The following is a 24371-nucleotide window of genomic DNA, read 5'->3' on the forward strand; positions in this document are numbered from 1 at the left end:
CCTCCTGAATGTCTGGCAAGTCTCTAGTTCCAGTATCTAGTTATGGTGATAGTTGCTGCAATTAAAATATGATCTAGAATAATGTTTTGGTATTTTGCTAAATGAGTTTGAAGTTTGTTAAAGAGACAAATTTCAGGGGTCAGTTGGAAAATTGAATCGGTAATTGTATATATTAACCCCTTAAGAACTGAGCCAAATGTACACATTGTGAACTAAACAAAACGTAAACAAAATCTGGCATTTGCGCTATATGTCTGTCCAACCGTAATTCACCTCTTTCATATTAAATGCACCCCCCTCATTATATATCATTTTATTCAGGGGAAACAGGGCTTTCATTTAATATCAAATATTTAGCTATGAAACATAATGTCATAATACTGTTTGCTTTTACTGCAATAAAATACACATATTTGTATTCAGCAAAGTCTCACATGTAAAACAGTGCCCCCTATGTACAGGTTTTATGGTGTTTTGGGAAGTTACAGGGTCAAATATAGCATGTTACATTTGAAATTGAAATTCGCCAGATTGGTTACGTTGCCTTTGAGACTGTATAGTAGCCCAGGAATAAAATTTACACCCATAATGGCATACCATTTGCAATCTTAGAGAACCCAAGGTATTGCAAATGGGGTATGTCCAGTCTTTTTTAGTAGCCTTTGGTCACAAACACTGGCCAAAGTTAGCGTTAGTATTTGTTTGTGTGTGAAAAATGCAAAAAACGCCAATTTTGGCCTGTGTTTGTGACTAAGTGGCTACTAAAAAAAGACTGGACATACCCCGTTTGCAATACCTTGGGTTGTCTACTATTGCAAATGGTATGCCATCATAGGGGTAATTTTCATTCTTGGGCTACCATAGGGTCTCAAAGGCAACGTAACCAATCTGGCGAATTTTAATGTGAAAAAAATGAAACACTAGCCTTATATTTGATGCTGTAACTTTTGAAAACACCATAAAACCTGTACATGAGGAGTACTGTTGTACTCGGGAGACTTCACTGAACACAAATATTTGTGTTTCAAAACAGTAAAAAGTATCGCAGCAATAATATCGTCCGTGTAAGTGCTGTTTGTGCGTGAAAAATGCAGAAAACGTCACTTTTACTGGCGATATCATCGTTGTAATACATTTTACTGTTTTGAAACACTAATATTTGTGTTCAGCAAAGTCTCCCGAGTAGAACAGTACCCCCCATGTACAGGTTTTAGGGTGTCTTGGAAAGTTATAGGGTTAAATATAGTGCTAGCAAATTAAATTCCCTTTACTTTCGGCATGGGTTGTCAGACAGGTCCCGCTAATTATAATTAATTAAGATACCTAATTATGTAAAAATATTACATAAATATATGTGTAGAATTAATATATGTATATATATAAGTATGTATATATATATGTATATATATATATATAATATTTTTTAAATATTTTTATTTATATATAGGTATATATATATATAGTGATATATACGTATGTATTTATGTATATAGATATATATATATATATTATTTCATTCTACGTGCATTTTGATATAAATATATATATATATATTAATATCACAATACAGTTAGAACGAAATAACACATCTATATATTTTTTTAGTTATTTATTTTTAATTTTTTTTTTTTTTTACGTATTTAAATGTTTTTTTTATATTATATATAAATATATATAACAATAATTATATATATATATTTAATCAGTATCAGTCTATGTGTAATTTGATAATATATATATATATATATAAATATATATATTAATAGTAAAATACACCTAGACAGTGTATGTGTGTGTATGTATATGTGTATATATATATATGATCTAAGTATATTATTTTTTTTTTTTACACTTATCTAATTTATTTGATTTTATTTCCAGCCAGCAGGTGGACTAACTGTCATTACAGTTAGCCCCCTGCTGGCAATGCACCAGGCAGCTAACCCGGCCATGTGATTGTGAGGTCCTCGCAAGGACCGCACTCTCACATGGCCGGGGGGGGGGCCCCCAGGAGGAAGGATGTGCCGTGGGGGGCTCCCTGGGAGTCCCCCCAACCGCGATCGCCGGCGAACAGGTAAGTAACAAAAAAACGGAGGCCATTCAGGCCATTAGTTAGATTTTCTTCCTTATATGCTTTTTCTAGCAATTTATCTTTTAATTTTTGTGCCTGTTCAATTCATTTATTTTCCTCTGTGCAATTGCGTCTGATGCGAATAAACTGATTTTGGAATCGTATTGAGCCATGGTGTAAAATGACAACTCGTAGTATATATAAAACTGCTAACATCTACTTTTTTTAAAATGTGTACTTGTTTTAATTATATTCTCTTCGATAAAAATATCTAAACCTAAAAAATGAACTTCAATCTTGCTAAAATTGGTAGTTAAAATGATCCCCCAGTCATAAGTATTTCATTTGTTGATAACATTTTGTAAGGATAGTTCTGTCCCTTCCCAAATAAAAAACAGGTCATCTATATAGTGGCTAAATGTAACGAGGCCCTCCACCTAGCCAGCGTTATGATAAATTGAAGTTCCCAATGGGCCATGAACAAATTGGCATAGCTGGGTGCGAACCTCGTCCCCATCGCCATCCCACAGGCCTGTAGATAAAAATCCCCATGGTACCATAAATAATTGATAGTTTAAATTAAGTGAATGCCTTCCTTTGATTGTTCTAAAAAATATCTGGTGGCAGCACAGCCCCTTTCATGTGTAATGATAATGTACAGGGACTGATGTCTGCCGTTACAAGAAAAAAGTAGTTTTTATCTCTTTTTCCCTTGATTGTATGTTTAAAATCATATTCCTGAATTTAAGACAACACAAAATTGTTGGGGTAAGTGAACCCCTCTATCACTCATATTTGTATTAGCGTTCCACTAGGTGGTGTATTTTACACTACATTTCTATATATTGTTAATTTATTGTGAAAATAAGGGTATTCCACTTTATGTGTTTGAGCTGCTTTGTATTTTAGGCTCTGAATAGTTTCACCCATCACCTCTGTAAAGAGGGTTTTTTGTTTATGTTCTCTGTAATCCTTGATCTTGGATAGTATACTTGTTTTTGTTGATTTCTCACTTTTTTACTTTTATTATTAGTGTTAAGCTAAGCCACTCTAAGATATATATATATTTTGTTAACTGTTTGGAGAAAACAAATTCTACTGTAATTTTCTTTCTACTGTAGAAGTGTGTAAGTACTGTGCAGTGTTTCTTATCTTCAATAACATTTACATTACAACAGTAAATCCACCAACCAATAACCCATTTTGAGACTCAAACACCTATGTTTGCTGTTACTTTACATAATATGCAATCATTCACACCTCATTTATTGTATTAAGAAAAACAAACACAATTAATGTGTATTTATTTAATATTGGTATTTATAAAGTGCCAACAGATTCCGCAGTGCTGAATATTAGTTATGTACTAATATCAATTCAAACCTCAAGAGGGATAGGGGTCTTGTTTCCCAGTCTACCATATGAAGTAGTACCATGGTCTCTGAGAGTTTTACCACCTCTTGCTCAGCCATGAGGACTACTGATAACGCTGCCACTGCTGCTTCCAGTACCCCCACTGTCATTACTATCACTGCTGCCACCACCACCATTGGAACTAGAAGTATTCATCAAAGAACAAACTGTGGTAGAGTCTTTCGCACCCTTCAATTTGAAATCCCAAAAAGCAGAAACTGTGGAAAGATATCAACTAGATGAAATATAAAATTTAATCAAATTCTTAAAAAGGCATTTATTGCCATAAACTTAGTTCCAATCATAAAGGTAACAAAATATGATCCTAACATATTTGGTAAGTCAAAGGTATATTGGATATACAGATCACTAAAACAAAAAAATCAAATAAGGATAAATATAATGCCTAATTGTTCCTTTCATGTATTACCCTTGACTGGTCACTAGGGGTCATTATCTCACATTCCATCCCTTTAATATCACAAATGATTGGATATAGATAACCAAACAAAAAAAAAAAAACAATATATACTGTGTATATATATATATATATATATATATATATATATATATATATATATATATACAGGGAGTGCAGAATTATTAGGCAAGTTGTATTTTTGAGGATTAATTTTATTATTGAACAACAACCATGTTCTCAATGAACCCAAACAACTCATTAATATCAAAGCTGAATATTTTTGGAAGTAGTTTTTAGTTTGTTTTTAGTTTTAGCTATTTTAGGGGGATATCTGTGTGTGCAGGTGACTATTACTGTGCATAATTATTAGGCAACTTAACAAAAAACAAATATATACCCATTTCAATTATTTATTTTTACCAGTGAAAACAATATAACATCTCAACATTCACAAATATACATTTCTGACTTTCAAAAACAAAACAAAAACAAATTAGGGACAAATATAGCCACCTTTCTTTGCAAGGACACTCAAAAGCCTGCCATCCAAGGATTCTGTCAGTGTTTTGATCTGTTCACCATCAACATTGCGTGCAGAAGCAACCACAGCCTCCCAGACACTGTTCAGAGAGGTTTACTGTTTTCCCTCCTTGTAAATCTCACATTTGATGATGGACCACAGGTTCTCAATGGGGTTCAGATCAGGTGAACAAGGAAGCCATGTCATTAGATTTTCTTCTTTTATACCCTTTCTTGCCAGCCACGCTGTGGAGTACTTGGACGCGTGTGATGGAGCATTGTCCTGCATGAAAATCATGTTTTTCTTGAAGGATGCAGACTTCTTCCTGTACCACTGCTTGAAGAAGGTGTCTTCCAGAAACTGGCAGTAGGACTGGGAGTTGAGCTTGACTCCATCCTCAACCCGAAAAGGCCCCATCTTTGATGATACCAGCCCAAACCAGTCATCCACCTCCACCTTGCTGGCGTCTGAGTCGGACTGGATCTCTCTGCCCTTTACCAATCCAGCCACGGGCCCATCCATCTCGCCCATCAAGACTCACTCTCATTTCATCAGTCCATAAAACCTTAGAAAAATCAGTCTTGAGATATTTCTTGGCCCAGTCTTGACGTTTCAGCTTGTGTGTCTTGTTCAGTGGTGGTCGTCTTTCAGCCTTTCTTACCTTGGCCATGTCTCTGAGTATTGCACACCTTGTGCTTTTGGGCACTCCAGTGATGTTGCAGCTCTGAAATATGGCCAAACTGGTGGCAAGTGGCATCTTGGCAACTGCACGCTTGACTTTTCTCAGTTCATGGGCAGTTATTTTGCGCCTTGGTTTTTCCACACGCTTCTTGCGACCCTGTTGACTATTTTGAATGAAACGCTTGATTGTTCGATGATCACGCTTCAGAAGCTTTGCAATTTTAGGGGTGCTGCATCCCTCTGCAAGATATCTCACTATTTTTGACTTTTCTGAGCCTGTCAAGTCCTTCTTTTGACCCATTTTGCCAAAGGAAAGGAAGTTGCCTAATAATTATGCACACCTGATATAGGGTGTTGATGTCATTAGACCACACCCCTTCTCATTACAGAGATGCACATCACCTAATATGCTTAATTGGTAGTAGGCTTGGAGTAAGACAACATGCATAAAGAGGATGATGTGGTCAAAATACTCATTTGCCTAATAATTCTGCACTCCCTGTATATATATATATATATATATATATATATATATATATATATATATATATATATATATATATATATATATATATATATATATATATATATATATATATATATAAAAGCGCTACCCAAGAATATCCAAAAACAGAATATAAGAATATAACAAAATCTTTTCCTGGAAATTATAGATCTGTGATCTTAACTTCTGTGACTGGGAAAATATTTGAAGCATTATTAAGGGATACATTTCAGGATTTTATTGGGAGGAATATTATTAGCAAAAATCAGCATAGTTTTATATAACAGGTAATTTCATAGCAACTTAATTGCGTTCTACTAAGAAGCAAGTAAAACTATAGATCAGGATGTTGCAGTGTAGGTGATCTACTTTGATTGTATGGTTCCATACAATAAGCTAGTGTTCAAACTAAAAGATGAAAATTCTTGTTCTTGGGTAGAACGTTGGCTTAAAAATAGAGCACAGGGAGTTGTCATTTTCAAGCTGGACAGAAGTCGTAAGTTGTGTCCCTCAGCTTTCTGTTCTGAGACCACTTCTTTTTAACATATTTATAAATGATCTTGAAATAGGCACTGAAAGTCATGTTTCAGTGTTTACAGATGACACAAAACTCTGTAAAGTAATACAATGTAAGCAGAATACTACTTTGCTGCAACTACTTTGCTGCAAAGGGATTTAGATAGACTCAATGGCAAATTAAATTGAATGTGGAAAAATGCAAAGTTATGCACTAACATTTTCCGTTCGCAAACGGCGAACACGAACTTTCGCAAATGTTTGCGAACGGGCGAACCGCCATAGACTTCAATAGGCAGGCCAATTTTAAAACCCACAGGGACTCGTTCTGGCCACAATAGTGATGGAAAAGTTGTTTCAGGGTGACTAACACCTGGGCTGTGGCATGCCGGAGGGGGATCCATGGCAAAACTCCCATGGAAAATTACATAGTTGATGCAGAGTCTGGTTTTAATCCATAAAGGGCATAAATCACCTAACATTCCTAAATTGTTTGGAAAAACGTGCTTTAAAACATCAGGTATGATGTTGTATCGATCAGGTAGTGTAAGGGTTATGCCCGCTTCACAGTGACAGACCAAACTCCCCGTTTAACGCACCGCAAACAACCGCAAACAGTCCATTTGCACAACCGCAAACTCCCCATTTGCACAAGGTTGGATACCAAGCTAGCCATGTCCCGTTCCTTGTCCTCACTGATGTCATTGAAGGTCTCTTCCTCCACCCAGCCACGTACAACACCAAGGGTCCCCGAAAGGTGACAACAAGCCCCCTGGGACGCCTGCTGTGTTTGGTCTTCCACCTCCTCAAAGCCACCTTCCTCCTCTGACTCCTCTTCTTCAGACTCCTCTCTCTGCGTTGCCTCTCTCTGCGTTATTATAAGGTGTGTTAAGTAGTACTATTCCTATCAGTTTAATCCCTGTTATGTCCCCTATCAGGGGACGTGTATATGGCATCGATTTTAGGAAATGGGAGTTGGAAAAAGATCCTCCTACTTCAAATTTGGGGCACTGCGCGTGCAATCTAATGTGCCACCAGATAGGAGTGGTGTGTTAAGTAGTACTATTCTAAGCAGAGACGATGGGGAAGAAAAATAAGAGGCCCCAAGGTCCAGCCAAGCCCCGACAACCTGACATTAGACTAGCTTTTGAGCGGCCGATGAACTCACAGGGACCTAAGATGGCGCCTGAGGCCTGCTGCACACCCGAGGCATCTGAAGCCTCCCTGGAAGAAGAGGACTCACTGCCTTCTCCTAGATCCTCTGCCACAGAATCTGAGGAGGATGAAGCACCTGCCACAAGAGGTGATATAAAACGGCTCCTGGTGGAGATGAGACAGATATGGAGGGGTGACCTCCAGAAACTGCAGACAGAAGTGGAGGGGGTACAACAGAAAGTCAACTCCCTGGAAACGAGAGAAACCTCCAGAGACGAAAAAATAAGCACCGCCGGCCGAGACATACAAGAGCTCACCTCACAGGTAAAGCAAATGAAACGTACACTCACCACAATGGAGGTCAGACACAGGCGGAAAAACTTGCGCTTCAGAGGCATCCCCGAAAGAGTCGACAGCACGGAGCTCCTGCCCTACTCCCATAGCATCCTGACAGCCATGGGTATTGCCGATAATCCCGACCTACCACAGATCACCTCGGCGTTCAGAGTGCGGAAATCAGCGGCAGCACCAGACTCAGCACCTAGAGATGTAATCGTGATGACCCGAGACATCTCCGTGAGATCCACCATACTCACAAAATCCAGAGAAATGGGGATAGTATCAATGGACGGCCACAAAATAGCTGTCTACCCAGACACTCCATTCTCCGTCCTCACGGAAAAGAGACAGCTGGCTCCTATAGCCAGGAAGCTAAGAGACGCCAGTATTAGGTACCGCTGGGGCATGGAAGGGTCCCTCCTCACGGAAATTAAGGGAGAGAGCTGTACACTCACCTCAGGAGACGACCTGGAGCTCTTTCTACAAAGGGCAGGCCTGACAACCACTCCACAGCAAAACACCCCCCCTCCCACCAAAAACCCGGGGGACTCAGAGGGTGTTAGCAAACGCCGACACAGTGTACAACCCACCATCACCATTAAGAAGCTGACTCCACTACCTAAAGCTGCGAAAACCAGACCCGATAAATAACAGAGACCACACAGAGAAAGAAGGAGTTATACAGACCCCTTTGCGACACACCGTGCTACAATGGTCCACAGGATTCTGCAACTGGACACTGATCCTTAAGGTCCTCTAACGACCACAGTAACATCTTAGTGACTACCTTACACTGTATTATTGTTTCCTACTGTTAAACCCTTTACCTTTATCCCCAATACGTTGTCAATATGCTCACATATTACACTAAATCTGAATATATTGGAAAAAAACAATTTTATATGTTGTTCTAAAATGAATAAAAAATACAAAAAATAAAAAATAAAATAAAAAAAGTCCCCCTCATCAGGCCATTTTTAGTCGAATGTATCGCCCACTGTCAGTCCCTTCGGGATTCATCCCTCATTCATCTTAATAAAGGTGAGGTAATCTAGACTTTTTTGACCTAGGCAACTCAGCAAAGGAAGCAGCAGTGGGTACAACATCATCATCATCATCACACCGTACGTCCATGTGTGTAATGCTGCCTGACTGAGACATATCCCTGTTATCTACATCCTCTGGCAATAATGGTTGCGCATCACTCATTTCTTCCAACTGATGTGTAAATAACTCCTCTGACAGATCAAGTGAAGCGGCTGTGGTGCTAGTGTTGGTGGTGGCGGCAGGCGGGCGAGTGGTAACTTGAGAGGTGCCCGAAGCTAAGCTGGAGGAGGATGGTTCGTAAAGGTTCCGAGCGGAAGCTGTAGAAGATTGGGTGTCCTGTGTTAGCCAGTCAACTATGTCCTCAGAACTTTTCGAGTTCAGGGTACGTGGCCTCTGAACACTGGGCATTATTCTAGGGCCAAAGGGAATCACAGCACCACGACCACGACGGCCCCCACGATTAGTGGTACTATGCATGCAAACTACTGTGACAACAGATATGAGTGGCACTGTGCACTGGCAGAAGTTGGCAGAGTAGACGCTGTAGGCCTGACACACACGCTTGCAGACAACTAACTGCTATTCAATCTATTACAGTCAAAATTGTATTTTTTTTTAAAATGTACACTACTGTTACACCAGATATGAGTTGCACTGGTGTGACACTGTGCCCTGGCAGGCCCTGAAACGTACACGTGTGAAGGAAACTGACTGCTATTATATTAGAGTCAAAAACTTTTTTTTTTTTAAATGCAAGCTATTGTGACACCAGATATGAGTGGTGGCACTGGGCAAGTGGGCACAGTATACGCTGTGAGCCTGACACACACGCTGGCAGGCAGGCTACTGCAATTATATTACACAGGAAAAAAAAAGCAGACTGATGTTCTAGCCCTAAAAAGGGCTTTTTGGGGTGCTGTCCTTACAGCAGAGATTAGATGAGTCCTTCAGGACTGTAGTGGACACTGAATACACTAGCCTAGCTATCGATTTCCCTATTAAATCAGCAGCAGCTACACTGTCCCTCCTTTCACCAAGAATGCAGCTTCCGGGGGGCGGGGCCTATCTGTCATGGAGGAAAGACGCACTTCGTGTGAGCTCCCTCAATATCTCACTTTAAGCAACTATCAACAAGCGAATTTCACCCCAGAAGTGGATGACCCAGCAATGTTGCTCCTACCTGACTGACCCGACATGCTTAATAGCGGTCAGCAACTCGACAGAGTCTTACTTACCTCCGCGTGGCAAGTGTGGCCTGGTGCTCACCGGGCGGGAGAGGCAGCCGATCTCCCGATCCTGGGATGCCCAGGAGCAGCTACTTCCTGGCAGGAGCTCCGTTTTCCCCCCCCCCCCTCGGACCAGTGGGGGTTATCCCGGTCCACCCCTGGGAGGCTGTCTGGAGCTAATGGACGCACAGAGCACAGCCGCCCAGGCTGACATACTCATCTGTGACTCTCCCAATATGGCGGCAGCCGCGTGTCCTCCTGGTACCAGCAAAGCATGGCAGGATATTGAGTCTAAGCTGGACAGACTCTTTAATCAATTTTGGAAGCAAATAACAAGCAGGAAGCCCCAACAAGCTCCACCACAGCCCCAACAAGCTCCACCACAGCTAAGCGAAGCAGTCCCCATTAAAATCCACCAACGCAAAAGGCGTCGAAGACGGGACTGGAGGCACAAACAGAAATGCAGAGCCTGCCCCACATCAAGCACTCGCCTCCACCTTAAGCCACCACCCGACGTGAAGCACCACCGGGACAGATCCGACCACCCGACAAAACAAGCTTCCACCACCTCAAGCCGCAAACCCGGCACTCAGCCAGAGACTTGCCTTTCTTGTTCCAGGTATCAGGGACTCCCAGGGTCTGCACCTGGTGCCCAGAAGGGATCGTATTTATAGAGACACTAAGGGACCACCCCCTTGTGTTCAGACAACAGCAACTCATATTTGGGCTTGATTAGAAGATTGTGCTGGTCGCATTTCAAATCTATCAAAAATTAGGCTTAATTATTATTCTGTAAGTAAATATTAATGTTTCTTTCTTTTGGATATGATACTGTTACCAGGCTAATGGCCATTAACATATCACAGAGATTGACCCATCAATTACAAGGTACAGCCAAATGGCTGAAGCCAGCTAGACATTCAGGCTTTTCAAAGTGTACTATCTTACACCTTGAAGAGCCTTGATTCATTCACATCCATATGGTAAAATCCTTTTCACATTGCTATGCCATTCACATTACCCCTTCTGTCATCTGACCTATGTGGGGGTCCCGGCTTCAAAAGATGTAACCCGTTTTGACCTCCATACAATCAAATTAATAGCTTTTGACATTGACAATACCATCTCTGCAAGGCCGGCAGGTCCTTAATGCACTACACAAATTACATTAAAGGACAATATTCCATAGTGCAATAATAAATTAGGCACCCTTAAAGGACCACTCTAGTGCCAGGAAAACATACTCGTTTTCCTGGCACTAGAGTACCCTGAGGGTGCCCCCACCCTCAGGGACCCCCTCCCGCCGGGCTCTGGAGAGAGGAAGGGGTTAAACTTACCTCTTTTTCCAGCGCCGGGCGGGGAGCTTTCCTCCTCCTCTCCATCTTGATCGCAACGTCATCGGCTGAATGCGCATGCGCGGCAGGAGCCGCGCTCGCATTCAGCCGGTCGCATAGGAAAGCATTTACAATGCTTTCCTATGGACGCTTGCGTGCTCTCACTGTGATTTTCACAGTGAGAAGCACGCAAGCTCCTCTAGCGGCTGTCAATGAGACAGCCACTAGAGGATTTAGAGGCTGGATTAACCCTCATTATACACATAGCAGTTTCTCTGAAACTGCTATGTTTATAAAAAAAAAGGGTTAATCCTAGAGGTACCTGGCACCCAGACCACTTCATTAAGCTGAAGTCGTCTGGGTGCCTAGAGTGGTCCTTTAACGTGACAGTCTCCACTCCCTGTAACATATTCTGCTACTGGGGAGTGAGACCGGTTTTCTCCACTCCCGTTAAAGACCGGTAAGCTAATTATCTTACAGAGAGCCAAACACAAAAATATAAAAACATAAAACAACCCTACAAATAATACATCCCCCAATAGCCCTGATATGAGCGCCCAAGTTCTCCAAATAATGCTCAGATCCATGCAGTGTAGGGAAAACACCACCATGTTAAAGTTCTGACCAGCTGCACACAGGGCCCTATGCCCAAAATAGTTCCAGGGCATTTTGTGCTTTTGCCTGGGCGGTCAACTTTAGGGAGCTCCTGCGTCCGCAATACGGGGTGCTATGCCTGACTTTTAGGTAGCATTTGTTCCCCTTAGTCTCAGGCACCTTCCCTCCAAAACAATGCTCTCCTGGCAGATTTCAAAGTGGTCCAAAATCGCAAACCAAGTTGTCCGGCAACCGCACGGTCACCTCATGCTGAAAACAGCTGCATTACATTTGCGGCTCAGTACCGCTGAGGACTATTTTTGGGTAGATATGCATGACTAAAAGTCCAACAATAAAACAGACACAGTACTTACCTGCAAAGAAAGAAGCAGAGGAATGAAACCACTGCTAGCTGGGAACACTGAAACAAAAAGGATAAATTTCAAAGGAACGGGTGTGGCAACTAAAAACAAACATTTAAAGGAATCCAAGAGACAGGGAATTACAGGAACGGAATAAAGGAATGAAACAGAAAACCCAGCATAAAGAAAACCTGACATAGACTAGAAAACCAGAAAACCCAAGAAAAACTAAACCGGAATAGTAAAAAGAGTACTGGATATCAGAAGTCAAGGCCAGAAATGATCCGCAGACAGGAACAGGATGTGCTGCACTCCACTCCGTGTGGACCAAGTTGTTGCTGGGGAGGGCACAATTCTCCTCTCTATGGGATAACTCTTGCTGCTGGGGAGTGGGACTGGCTGTCCCCACTCCCAGTAACTTGCACTGCCACTGGGGAGAGAGGCCGGTTGTCTCCTCTCCCTGTAACACAATCTGCCACTGGGGAGTGGAACCGGCTGTCCCCACTCCCAGTAACTTGCACTGCCGCTGGGGAGAGAGACCAGTTGTCTCCTCTTCCTGCAATAAGCACTGCCGTTGGGCAGTAAGGCTGACTGTCTCCACTCCCTGTAACTCACACTGCTGCTGGGGAGGAAGGACGATACACTCCTCTCCCTGGAATGCACACTTCCGCTGGGGAGTGAGACCGGTTGTCTCCACTCCCTGTAAAATACTCTGCCGCTGGGGACTGAGACCAGTTTTCTCCACTCCCAATAACACACACTGCCGCTGGGGAGTGAGACCGGTTGTGTCCACTCCCTGTAACATACTCTACCACAGGGAGAGAGACCGACTGTCTCTTTTCCCTGGACCCCACACTGCCGCTTTTGCCGGTCAACTTTTGGGAGCTCCTGCGTCCGCCATATGGGGTGCTCCGTCTTGCTCTTAGGTACCGTTTGTTCCCCTTAGTCTCATGCACTTTCCCTCCAAAAACTGTTCTCCTGGTGGATTTCAAAGTGATTCAAAATCGCGAACCAAGTTGTCCAGGAACCACACGGTCACCTCAAGCCGAAAATAGTTCAATAACATCTGCGGCTAAGTCCCGCTGAGGTGACTGGAACCCACAGAGTCCTAATGATGAAATTAGTTCCATAGCGGTCGCGGCTAAGTACCGCTGAGGACTATTCATGGGTTTGGTACATGTGAACAGCCGCCAGGGAGCTAGCGTTCGGGTCCATTCGCAAGAAGGGAAAGTGCCGGACCAGGGGCACCCAGGTAAAGCTAGTAATGGCGGCTGGGCATGGTAACTCCCAAACGGTGTCCCAGACCTGGACCATAGTCGGAAGGCAGGAGGCCGACTTCCACACCCCTCCATGAGTCCATGGCAAATGTACGTGGGAAGGAGCATTTGTCACACTATTTTACTACTTTTTATTATTAGTGAGGTTTAACACTCTACACCAAAAATTTGGAGAAACCTGTTTTTTTATCTTTACCTTTACTATACTCTCTTATGGCATCCAAATTTCAGTGTTGCCGATTGGAACAAGCGCTTTATCAACATTTTTTCCTTTTCTTTAAATATTTATAATCTGCATCTGTTTGTCATTTTTATCTAATTTTATCTGTTTTTACTTATTAATGTATAATTCATATAGCTCACTGACTGTGGATATTACCTTGACATTGCATAGTATTGAAGAAAACTTCCAGATGATGGATGTATATGAATAAAAGAAGGACCAGCCAAAATAAGTATGACTGGTAAAACCAAATTTATTGGAAATTTACCAGATAAAATAAATAAAATAAAATGCTTTACAATCTAAAGTTACAGTCACAGCGTGTTACACCTTATAGGCCTTAAGGGCATCTAAACGTACAAACAAATTTGATAAAAGGCAGGTTTATGACATCATCAGGGTCACATGACCATTACAACACACATGTAGATCATTCTTAGTTGGATGATAAAGTTAACAAAAATAAATAACATTTTTATTACATGTATAAAATAACTATGGATCTGGTATAACATATATTAAAAACAATCTATATAAATAACTTTATTTCTATTAATACAAAAAAAAAAGCATGATATACCAGAGAAGGGCTAGGAAACTACTGTACAAAGAAGTTTTGGAGCTAAAAGCTGTAATCACAATTGCACTATGTGGTTGGTTGTTAGAAAGAATGTCCATGTATGCTCTCCGCTGGCACCACGTGATGTCAACAAATAAGCGAGCATGTTGATTAACTAATCGCTTGGTCCTTGCAAATAGAGGGAGGTGTGAGGCACCAAAGTGGTGATAGATCGGAGTGTGGGTGTAAAAAAAGCACTCCGATCTATCAAAAACATGTTTGTATGGGCGCAATGTTGTAAAGTCACTCAGGTACTACCAAGACCAAGAACCAATATTCGCTATCTGAATTAGACCTGTGTTCCAGTGGCAACTGTGTAGATACGAATATCCATTTTGCTATCTATCCTAGCTGTTCATATAAGGGTTAATTTAAACCAGGAATAAATTTGCCATTTTATCTCCTATTCTCGGAAATAGGATTTATATAAAATCCTAGTTACGGGAAAAGTACTGATTTCGAAATAACTTGTTAATTGTCCAAGATATCGGTATTTGTAAATATCTGGTTTTAATCAAATATGTAATGCGTTATATAACGAAAGATTATAACTAGAAACAGCTGTTTATAACTTGTGAAAAACATATTATGTAATAAACGCTCATGACCCCCACCGACATGAAAATGGGGTATAAATGCAACTGACGTATAATTAAAATTTGAATTGGTTATTGAACACGTCTCTGCTATTCATTTCCAATTTCCAGAGCTCTGAATGAGTTGGCAAATATCCATCATCGACAAAGGACTCGGGCTGATTTTATCCCCAACAAACTGGATTGTATGAATAGTGTTTGTTTTTTAAAGTGCTTAGAACTATATTAAGTTCATGTTAAAATTATAACTCCCTTTTTATTGCACAAGTGAAAAATTCTTGTTCTTGGGTAGAACATTGACTTAAATATAGAGTACAGAGAGTTATCATTAATGGTACATTTTCAAGCTGGACAGAGGTGGCAAGTGGTGTCCCTCAGGGTTCTGTTCTGGGACCCCTTCTATTTAACATGTTTATAAACAATAGACAACAAACTATGCAACAATGTGTAATGTCAATCAGCAGTGGCTAAGACCAGTATGGTATTTTCATGCATGAAAAAGGGCATTAATTGTCGGGATGAGAATATAATGTTGCCTCTTTATAAATCACTGGTAAGACCACATCTTGAATATGCTGTGCAATTTTGGGCACCTGTTCTAAAGAAGGATATTATGGCACTAGAAAGAGTGCAGAGGCGCACTACAAAATTAATAAAAGGAATAGAGCATTTTAGCTATGTAGAAAGGTTAACAAATGTAAACCTCTTTAGTTTAGAAAAAAGTCACCTCAGAGGGGATGTGATAACATTACACAAATATAACCAGGGCCAATACACACCATTGTGTGGAAATCTATTCACAAAACAGGACTTTACATAGGACCTGAGGTTATGCATTTAGACTGGAAGAAAGAAGATTTATTCTAAGGCGAATGGACTGTTTTTTTTTTTTACTGTAAGAACAATAAGGATATGGAATTCTTACCTGGAGAAGTGTTTTTTTTTTTTTATCAGAGTCAGTACAGATGTTTAAACAGCAACTAGATGCATACTTGCAAAAACAGAATATTCAAGGATATAATTTTTCAATGTAGGATAATAGCTTCTTGATCCAAGGACATATCTGACTGTCATTCTGGGGTTAGGATGGAGTATTTTTCCTAGTTTGTTACAGAATTGGAAGTGCTTCAAACTGGGTTTTTTGCCTTCTTTTGGATCAACAGCAAAAAACAAATGTGAGGAATGCTAAACTTGATGGACACGTCTCTTTTTAGCCCGTGTAACTATGTAACTATGTAACTAAGTGCTATAAGGGTCAAGAAAAATGAAGAAATGGAGGGTGAAAGGAAAAATAAATAGTTATAATAAAAATAATAATTAAGAAGTCATGATCCTAACAGATACATATTAAAGCCACCATGAATATTATTGCAAGAATATTATTATTTTTTTCCATGTATTAAATGAAGAATCTTAGTCATCTTCTATTTTTTAATAAACCGAGAAGGTTTTTGATAACGCCCATATTTTTAGAAACTAACCTTGCAGTTTCCAGTTTCTCTTTGTATTTACACTGTGAGTCAGTAGAATTTGAATGGGAAAAAGCACACAACATAACCAAATAATGTAGATTGAGGCATGAACATGAAGTGTGTAGTAAAATCGATGTCTCCTTTAGCCAGCTCGAGCACAGAGAAGAAAGGAAGGCTTCTGATAAAAGAGTCAAGTTTGGATTTTAAAAGTTCACTTTGAATTGGTTCGCTCATAGAACAGAGATAATTTTTTACAATGTATTATACATATATTGTACTGTATATCTGGTGCATGATCTCTCGAATGCTCCCCACACTAAGATCTGTGTTCATGATCATCTTCGAGCCACTTGGTGTTTCGTAATAATGCAGCTTGTACTTGCTGGTTTTAAAGCATAGGAAGCCCTCTTTCATATCAACTGGACTCATATTGCTCACAAAAGATCTGATAGAGAAAAGCATTTCGTACACAAACTTGTATTCCTCGTCTTTTGAGATTTCAGCCTATTTCTTGCGATTCCACTCACTGTAGTGAAGGCAAATGCTATTCCTGTCCAATATGAACAGGCCATGAATTGTCATCTCTCCTGGTGCCTTCCAGGGTCACTTCCTTATTATTAGTATTATTGGTATTTATATAGCGCCTAATTCCGAAGCGCTTTACAATATTATGAAAGGGAGAAATTTACAATAAATGAGACAATTACTCAATGACACAGGAACACTAGGTAGATGAGGACTGTAACGGCACCCCCAGGCATAAAAGGGTTAAACCGCCGTTTAGAAGATCTTCCCCTTCCAGAGACACAGGCACAGCTACTGCAGAACACCAAACTCCCGAGCTGGATACAAAATAGCACTCTAACTCCCGAACTGGAACCTCACGAATAGCTGCTAGCAGACGAACAGGAAAAGCATACAATCAGCTTACACTCCTGGCAATCAGTCTCTAACAGCATACAGTAAATCCCCCCAAATACGAGACAGAGCTCTGTGTTGAGGGTCAAGCAGTGTTCTGTTTATTGGCACCAAAAGAACCTTCTTTTATGACGGTTTCCCTTAGATAGGACCACCCACAGGGTGTTACAAAACAACCAATCATACACGTACATTACCGACAACACTCCCAGCAATTTCACACCAAATCCTTCCCTCTGCCTGTGATATAATTATGTTACACAATGGTTTAACATAATTATCACAGACAGTAAAAATACAGTTTTTACACATACCCTGTAACTTTGAAACCATACATCTAATCTCCATAAAAAATACATATTTCCTGCAGAAAAACAACTAAATTAAAATGGCCGCCACGTGTTCCTTTATCGAATGGCGGCCACTTCGACGACTTCGGCACTTCGGCTGCATCAAAAGTACCATATAAAACGCACCAATCCTTCCCCACAGTATTTAAAGGGTCAGAATGAGTGACATACACTCTGGTATGGCCGAATACTGTTTTTAAAGTGCCCAATCTCCCAGGGCCATAGTCCAGAGGCAACAGGCGGGCAACCAGGCTCCTCCAATGCAATGTGGCGAGATTGGTCTCGTCACATCTCTCCCCTTTTCCACACAGACTAACAGTGTATATGACCTCCTGCCGGTAAGTGCCCTTGTTAGTCCAGCAGCCCACCCACAAAACACAATCAGTAATACAGCCCACCCACAACAATTGGTTACTACACCTGGGTAGAAGAGAACTTTGTCCATGTCCAGGTGCCTCACCACAGCTGTGTGGGGGACTGGTAAGCTTCCTTGGTGGGTTGCTGAGTGGGCCGAGACCAGCAGTACTTTGACCTGGTGCCAGCACTACCACGGGAGTAGCCTGGTTGGAGCCTGGTTGTGGGAAGGGGAGACCGATTGTCTCCCTTTTAGATACACAGCTCTGCTGCTGGAGACCGACTGTCTCCCCTTTAGATACACAGCTCTGCTGCCGGAGGGGGAGACCAACTGTCTCCCCTTTGGCTAAGCAGCCCTGTCGTGGGGGGGCAGGACCGACCGTCCCTACCCCCTGTGCTGTAAGTGCAGAGACTACGGTCCCATCTGCACGGTTGTGGGGCTTACTGTCTCCCCCTGGTACGTTAAGCTGCCACTGGGGAGAGGGGGTAACAAGCTCCTCTCCCATATATACTTCCAGCCGCGGGGGAGGGAGACCGACTGTCTCCGCTCCCAATACAGAGTCCTGCTGCTGGGGAAAGGAGACTGGGCTCTCTATTCCCTGTAGGACACTCTGCTGCTGGGGAATGGAGACTGGGCTCCCAATTCCCAGTAACACATGCTGCTGCTGGGGGCCAGGACCAACTATCTATGCCCCCTGTAACACAGCCTGCCACTGGGGAATGGAGACTGGGCTCCCAATTCCCTGCTGTATTTCCCGCTGGGGAATGGAGACTGGGCTCCCAATTCCCTGCTGTATCTCCCACTGGGGAATGGAGACTGGGCTCCCAATTTCCTGCTGTATCTTCCGCTTGGGAATGGAGACTGGGCTCCCAATTCCCTGCTGTACCTCCCGCTGGGGAATGGAGACTGGGCTACCAATTCCCTGCAATTCACTCTGCTGCTGGGAAATGGAGACTCTGCTCTCCTCTTCGCGTAACTGTACCTGCCGCTGGAGTTCCTCCCAAAGTGCCAGCTGGTCCTCTCTCTCTGCCCTGTCTAGCAGAATCCCGAACACTGAGTTCCTCACGAACTGCACGGATCTCTCCAGTGGATCGGGTCCGAAGAAGCTCAGCTGGAACCACACCATACGGTCATACTCTCACAGAGAGTATCTGTACTCCACTGCTGGTTCCATCCTGGTGCTGTCAGGGTCGCTGTACTGGGACACGCGTTGCCCTTAACTTGTAAATCAAAATAAATGGTGTCTCCTGTAGCTGTCCTTCTGGCTGTAGGAACGATCCCGCCGCTTGCCACCAATTGTAACGGCACCCCCAGGCATAAAAGGGTTAAACCGCCGTTTAGAAGATCTTACCCTTCCAGAGATACAGGCACAGCTACTGCAGAACACCAAACTCCCCAGCTGGATACAAAATAGCACTCCAACTCCCGAACTGGAACATATAGCTGCTAGCAGACGAACAGGAAAAGCATACAATCAGCTTACACTCCTGGCAATCAGTCTCTAACAGCATACAGTAAATCCCCCCAAAGACGAGACAGAGCTCCATGTTGTGGGTCAAGCAGTGGTCTGTTTATTGGCACCAAAAGAACCTTCTTTTATGACGGTTTCCCTTAGATAGGACCACCCACAGGGTGTTACAAAACAACCAATCATACACGTACATTACCGACAACACTCCCAGCAATTACACACAAAATCCTCCCCTCTGCCTGTGATATAATTATGTTACACAATGGTTTAACATAATTATCACAGACAGTAAAAATACAGTTTTTACACATACCCTGTAACTTTGAAACCATACATCTAATCTCCGTAAAAAATACATATTTGAACTCGTCATATTTTAAACATAAACACTCTAAAAAATCATAGCAATCCCTCCAGTGGATAATAAGATAGACGGAAGTCCTTTATGACCGATGTCAATTTCCTGCAGAAAAACGGCTAAGTCCCCTTCGAATGCACGAACGGTTGTGCAAATAGCACATTGCAACAGGATGTTCGCATTGTCGAACGTACTTCGACTTTAACCGAAGTGTCGAAGTGGAGGCGACGGTAAGGGTCAGCGGTATTCGTGTATTTGCGTAGCCGATTTTAGTTCCATAGATTCTTTAGCATACACCACTGACCGCGTTCGACTAAATTAAAATGGCCGCTGCCACGTGTTCCTTTGTCGAATGGCAGCCACTTCGACGACTTCGGCACTTCGGCTGCATCCGAAGTGCCATATAAAAAGCACCAATCCTTCCCCACAGTATTTAAAGGGCCAGAATGAGTGACATACACTCTGGTATGGCCGAATAATGTTTTTAAAGGGCCCAATCTCCCAGAGTCATAGTCCAGAGGCAACAGGCGGGCAACCAGGCTCCTCCAATGCAATGTGTGCGAGATTGGTCTCGTCACAAGGACCCTGCTCAAACGAGCTTACAGTCTAGATGAGGTGGGGTACAAGCGAGAGCGAGAGACAGATTTGGATAAGTGTAGATGAGTTACTCTGCAAATCCATAAGAATTTCAGAACAGATGTGTTTTGAGGGACTTCTTAAACAATTGAAGACTAAGGGAGAGTCTGATGGGGGTAGGCAGGCTGTTCCAAAAGAAGGGAGCCACCCGCGAGAAGTCCTGCAAGCGCGAGTTAGCAGTAAGGGTGCAAGCAGCGGACAGGAGAAGGTCACCGCCCGAGCGGAGAGACCGAGAAGGGGCATTTCTATGAATAAGGGAAGAAATGTAAGAGGGGTTAGAGTTGTTTAGAGCTTTATAGGTAAGGGTTAGTATTTTGAATTGACACCTATAGGATACAGAAAGCCAGTGTAAGGATCGACAGAGGGACGAGGTATGGGAGGAGCGACGGGTGAGAAAGATAACTATGTATTGTATCTATATAAACATATAATATAAAATTAAATGAATATTCATCCACATAAACAATAATGTACATATATAATCCAAGGGCTTGTTCTTTAAAATCTGCAAATGTTGAGAAATTCTCAACTTAAAAAAAATACTTTTTGGTATCTGGTTTAACCAGCCTATATAGTGGTTTGGTCAATTAAACATTGTCATGGACTTTTTTAAAAAGGTACTGTGATGGACAGCCTGGCACCCCGACTGGGTGCCTCCACCAATCGCTGCTTCCTAGTAGTCTGGAGTGCTATAAGCGCCACCCCGGGCACCATAAGCACTGTAGCCCCTTAGCCACCGCAGCTTGGCTGGGGTCTTGCTGTCTTCCACCTACCGTGACACCAAGCCCAGGACCCAGATTCCAGTGGGTGGATCTCTCCTATTCCAGAGAGTTTTGCAGGTATAGTTGTGTAGCTCTAACAAAAGCAGGTGATTATAGCCAGTATGGCAATCCGAAGCAGGTATAGCTGGTATAGCTGGTATAGCTGTTCCCTACAATCACGAAACAAGGCTGCGTGTTGAGGGTGAAGTGAACTGATTGGGACCACACTTGGCCTTTTATGACAATCCCCATGCAAGGGGTACTCCCACCTGGACCTGATGGAAGACTACAGTAAAAGGTTACAGACCAATGACACAGTTCGTTCAAGTACAGGACACTCCCATACAATCCCTCCCCTCTGCCTGGGAGATAATTGAGTCAGGAACTGTACTAACTCAATTATCTCCACACACAAAAAACACACATTTTATAAAACCCCAAAAGTACCTTTAAAACATACAAATCCCCCACATACATCCTATGATAGCCCTAATCCGGGGTAATAACATATCCAAAAATCACCCAGATCAGTTCAGAGGTTCGGGAATTTCCTGGAAGTCATAGTTTTGGCCCACTGCACGCATGGTCCCATGCCCAAAAACAGTTCCATAGAATCGCGACTAAGTGCCGCTGGGGGATCGACCGGGAACTGCAAAGTCCTCATGCCGAAAATAGTTCCAGGGCATTTGCAGCTAAGTCCCCCTGAAATCTATTTGTGGTTTTGGTCCATGCGAACGGCCGCCAGTGAGCTAGCGTTCGGTTCTATGGAAAGTGCCGAACCAGGGGGAATAAAATATGGGTCTTTATAGTCACTGACCTGGCCCATAGTCTTTTGGCAGGAGGCTGGCAAGCAGGCCCCTCCAAAAGCCCGTGGCGAGGTTCTGTTCGCCACAGGTACATGTATGTATTTTCATATTTTGTATAAAAAATTGCAAATCTAAGAAGTTAGTATATTGTTTACAGTATTCTGTAGTTAAAATTATACCTTTATTATTCTTTTTATGAGAATTTTAAAAATCTTCAAGTTCATAATTAGACCAAAACAGAAAAAGATAGCAGAAGCAGGAGAAACAGGAGACCAGGTTCTTGTTTCAGAAATGATCAGCCCAGATGGCAGTTTTCTCCCAAACTGCCATAAATAGATTTGCACAACTGGGGGCGAACCTGGTCCCCATTGCTGTCCCTTGTTTCTGTTAATAAAATGAGTTCATATACCAAAATTAGTTAATAGACAATAAAAGATCGATACCATCTATAATAAACTATGTCTGAAAACGTGGGAAAGTATCTTCTTCTAATAAAACCTTTTTGATAGATTCACAGTCTAATGTATGAGGTATAATCATATAAGTGACTGACGTTGCAGGTGGCTAAAATATATTCGTGTTGCCATATAATAGTTTTCAAGTGTTGAAGCAATAGAGTCGTTCAAGTAAGATTCACAATATTGGTAAAACTGTAATTCCCCATGGCATTTCAAGTTTACTTATCTTAGCCCAACTATTTGCATACATGCTTTTCCCATGCATTTACATTTGCTAATATTTATTTACCTAATACATGCCAGTGTGTTTTTCTCAATTAGATCATGTCAATACATGATTGCTTTGTTGAGGGAATAGTAGTGATTGGGTGGAGACTTCAATTTCTCACTAGACAACACACCTGAGGCTATTACCAGACCCACAGCCTATACCATGCAACTTAGACACCAGACAACATTAATCCTAACACAAACTCAGTTACTTGACTGTTGGAGAGTAATGAACCACAACTCAAAAGATTTAACCTTCTACTTAGCTTTAAACAATTCATACTCTAGGATAAACATGCTTCCCTGACAACATAATCACTTAGAGCTCTTGTAGACTTCTTCCCTATGGCCAATTACTTTGGTCTGATCATGCTCCAGTCTATATTACCTTACAAATACCCAGCACAATGCCAAAACATTGGCATGGAGATTAAATGAAACACTTTTTAATGATCTGACCATTCTCAAGGAAATCAAGGGTTGTGTTGTCTCTTACTTCCAGCATAATTAGATATCCAAGGACACCCCCATCTCTGTTTGGGAGGTCCATAAAGTTGTCATAGATGGCACCTTAATGCAAATAGGGAAAATAGTCAAGAAACAAAAGCAGCAATGTATATCAGATCTAATTTTATTACCAGATCCACAGCCTATACCCTGCAACTAACACACCAGACAACATTAATCCTAACACAAACTCAGTTAGTTGACTGTTGAAGAGTCATGAACTGCAACTCAAAAGATTTAACCTTCTACTTAGCTCTAAACATCTCATACTCTAGGATAAACATGCTATCCTGACAACATAATCAATTAGAGCTCTTGCAGACGTATTCCATATGGCCAATTACTTGGTCTGATCATGCTCCAGTCTATATTACCTTACGAATACCCAGCATAATGCCAAAACAATGGCATGGAAATTAAATGAAACACTTTTTAATGATCCGACCATTCTCAAGGAAATCAAGGGTTGTGTTGTCTCTTACTTCCAGCATAATTAGATATCCAAGTGTCAGGGTGGCGGTCCGGTGCCCGGAACCCAGACACAGTGTCCAGGCGGCGGTGCGTGGACCGGGACCCAATATGCCTGATGTTAAGTAGGAGTCTTCAGCGTGGAGGTGGATTAGCAGGGTCTGGTGCAGGGTAACCGCACGCCCCCTGGTGTTGAGCACCAGCGTTTGTGCAGCCACATACCAAGACCCTGAATAAGCTTCAGCGGATACCAGGAACTAGGAGCATGGTAATTAGCAGACCTCCCAGGAGCTGAATAGGGAGGCTCTGCAGCAAGATTGTATCCAGTACTAGAAACAAGGCAAGACTAGAGATAGGCACCAAACATGAAAACAAGACAGAACTAGTAGAACCCAGAACCAGAGAAGGATACTAAGCTAAACCCAGAACATATACACAAGACCAGAGGAAAACAAACATAACATGGGCATGACTAGACAGGACTATACATGGACTGGGATACAAACTAAAACAAGACAAGATAACATAGGCAAAACAAGAGGAGAAATAACTAAGTACTACATATGGAAATCATGGGGATTTAGTCACACTATATGATCATACATTGCATAAGCCTGCCAACAACGCCAATGTACCCCATAT

The 24371-nt window shown here is 42.0% G+C and overlaps 1 pseudogene; it reads right to left on the reverse strand.

Moving 5' to 3' along the window:
• Positions 1 to 16419: 16419 nt before the first annotated feature.
• Positions 16420 to 16953, reverse strand: LOC134566092 (trafficking protein particle complex subunit 1-like; annotated as a pseudogene).
• Between the last annotated feature and the right edge of the window lie 7418 nt (positions 16954 to 24371).

The sequence above is a fragment of the Pelobates fuscus genome, chromosome 6 (genome assembly GCF_036172605.1).
Source record: "Pelobates fuscus isolate aPelFus1 chromosome 6, aPelFus1.pri, whole genome shotgun sequence".
Taxonomy (NCBI): domain Eukaryota; kingdom Metazoa; phylum Chordata; class Amphibia; order Anura; family Pelobatidae; genus Pelobates; species Pelobates fuscus.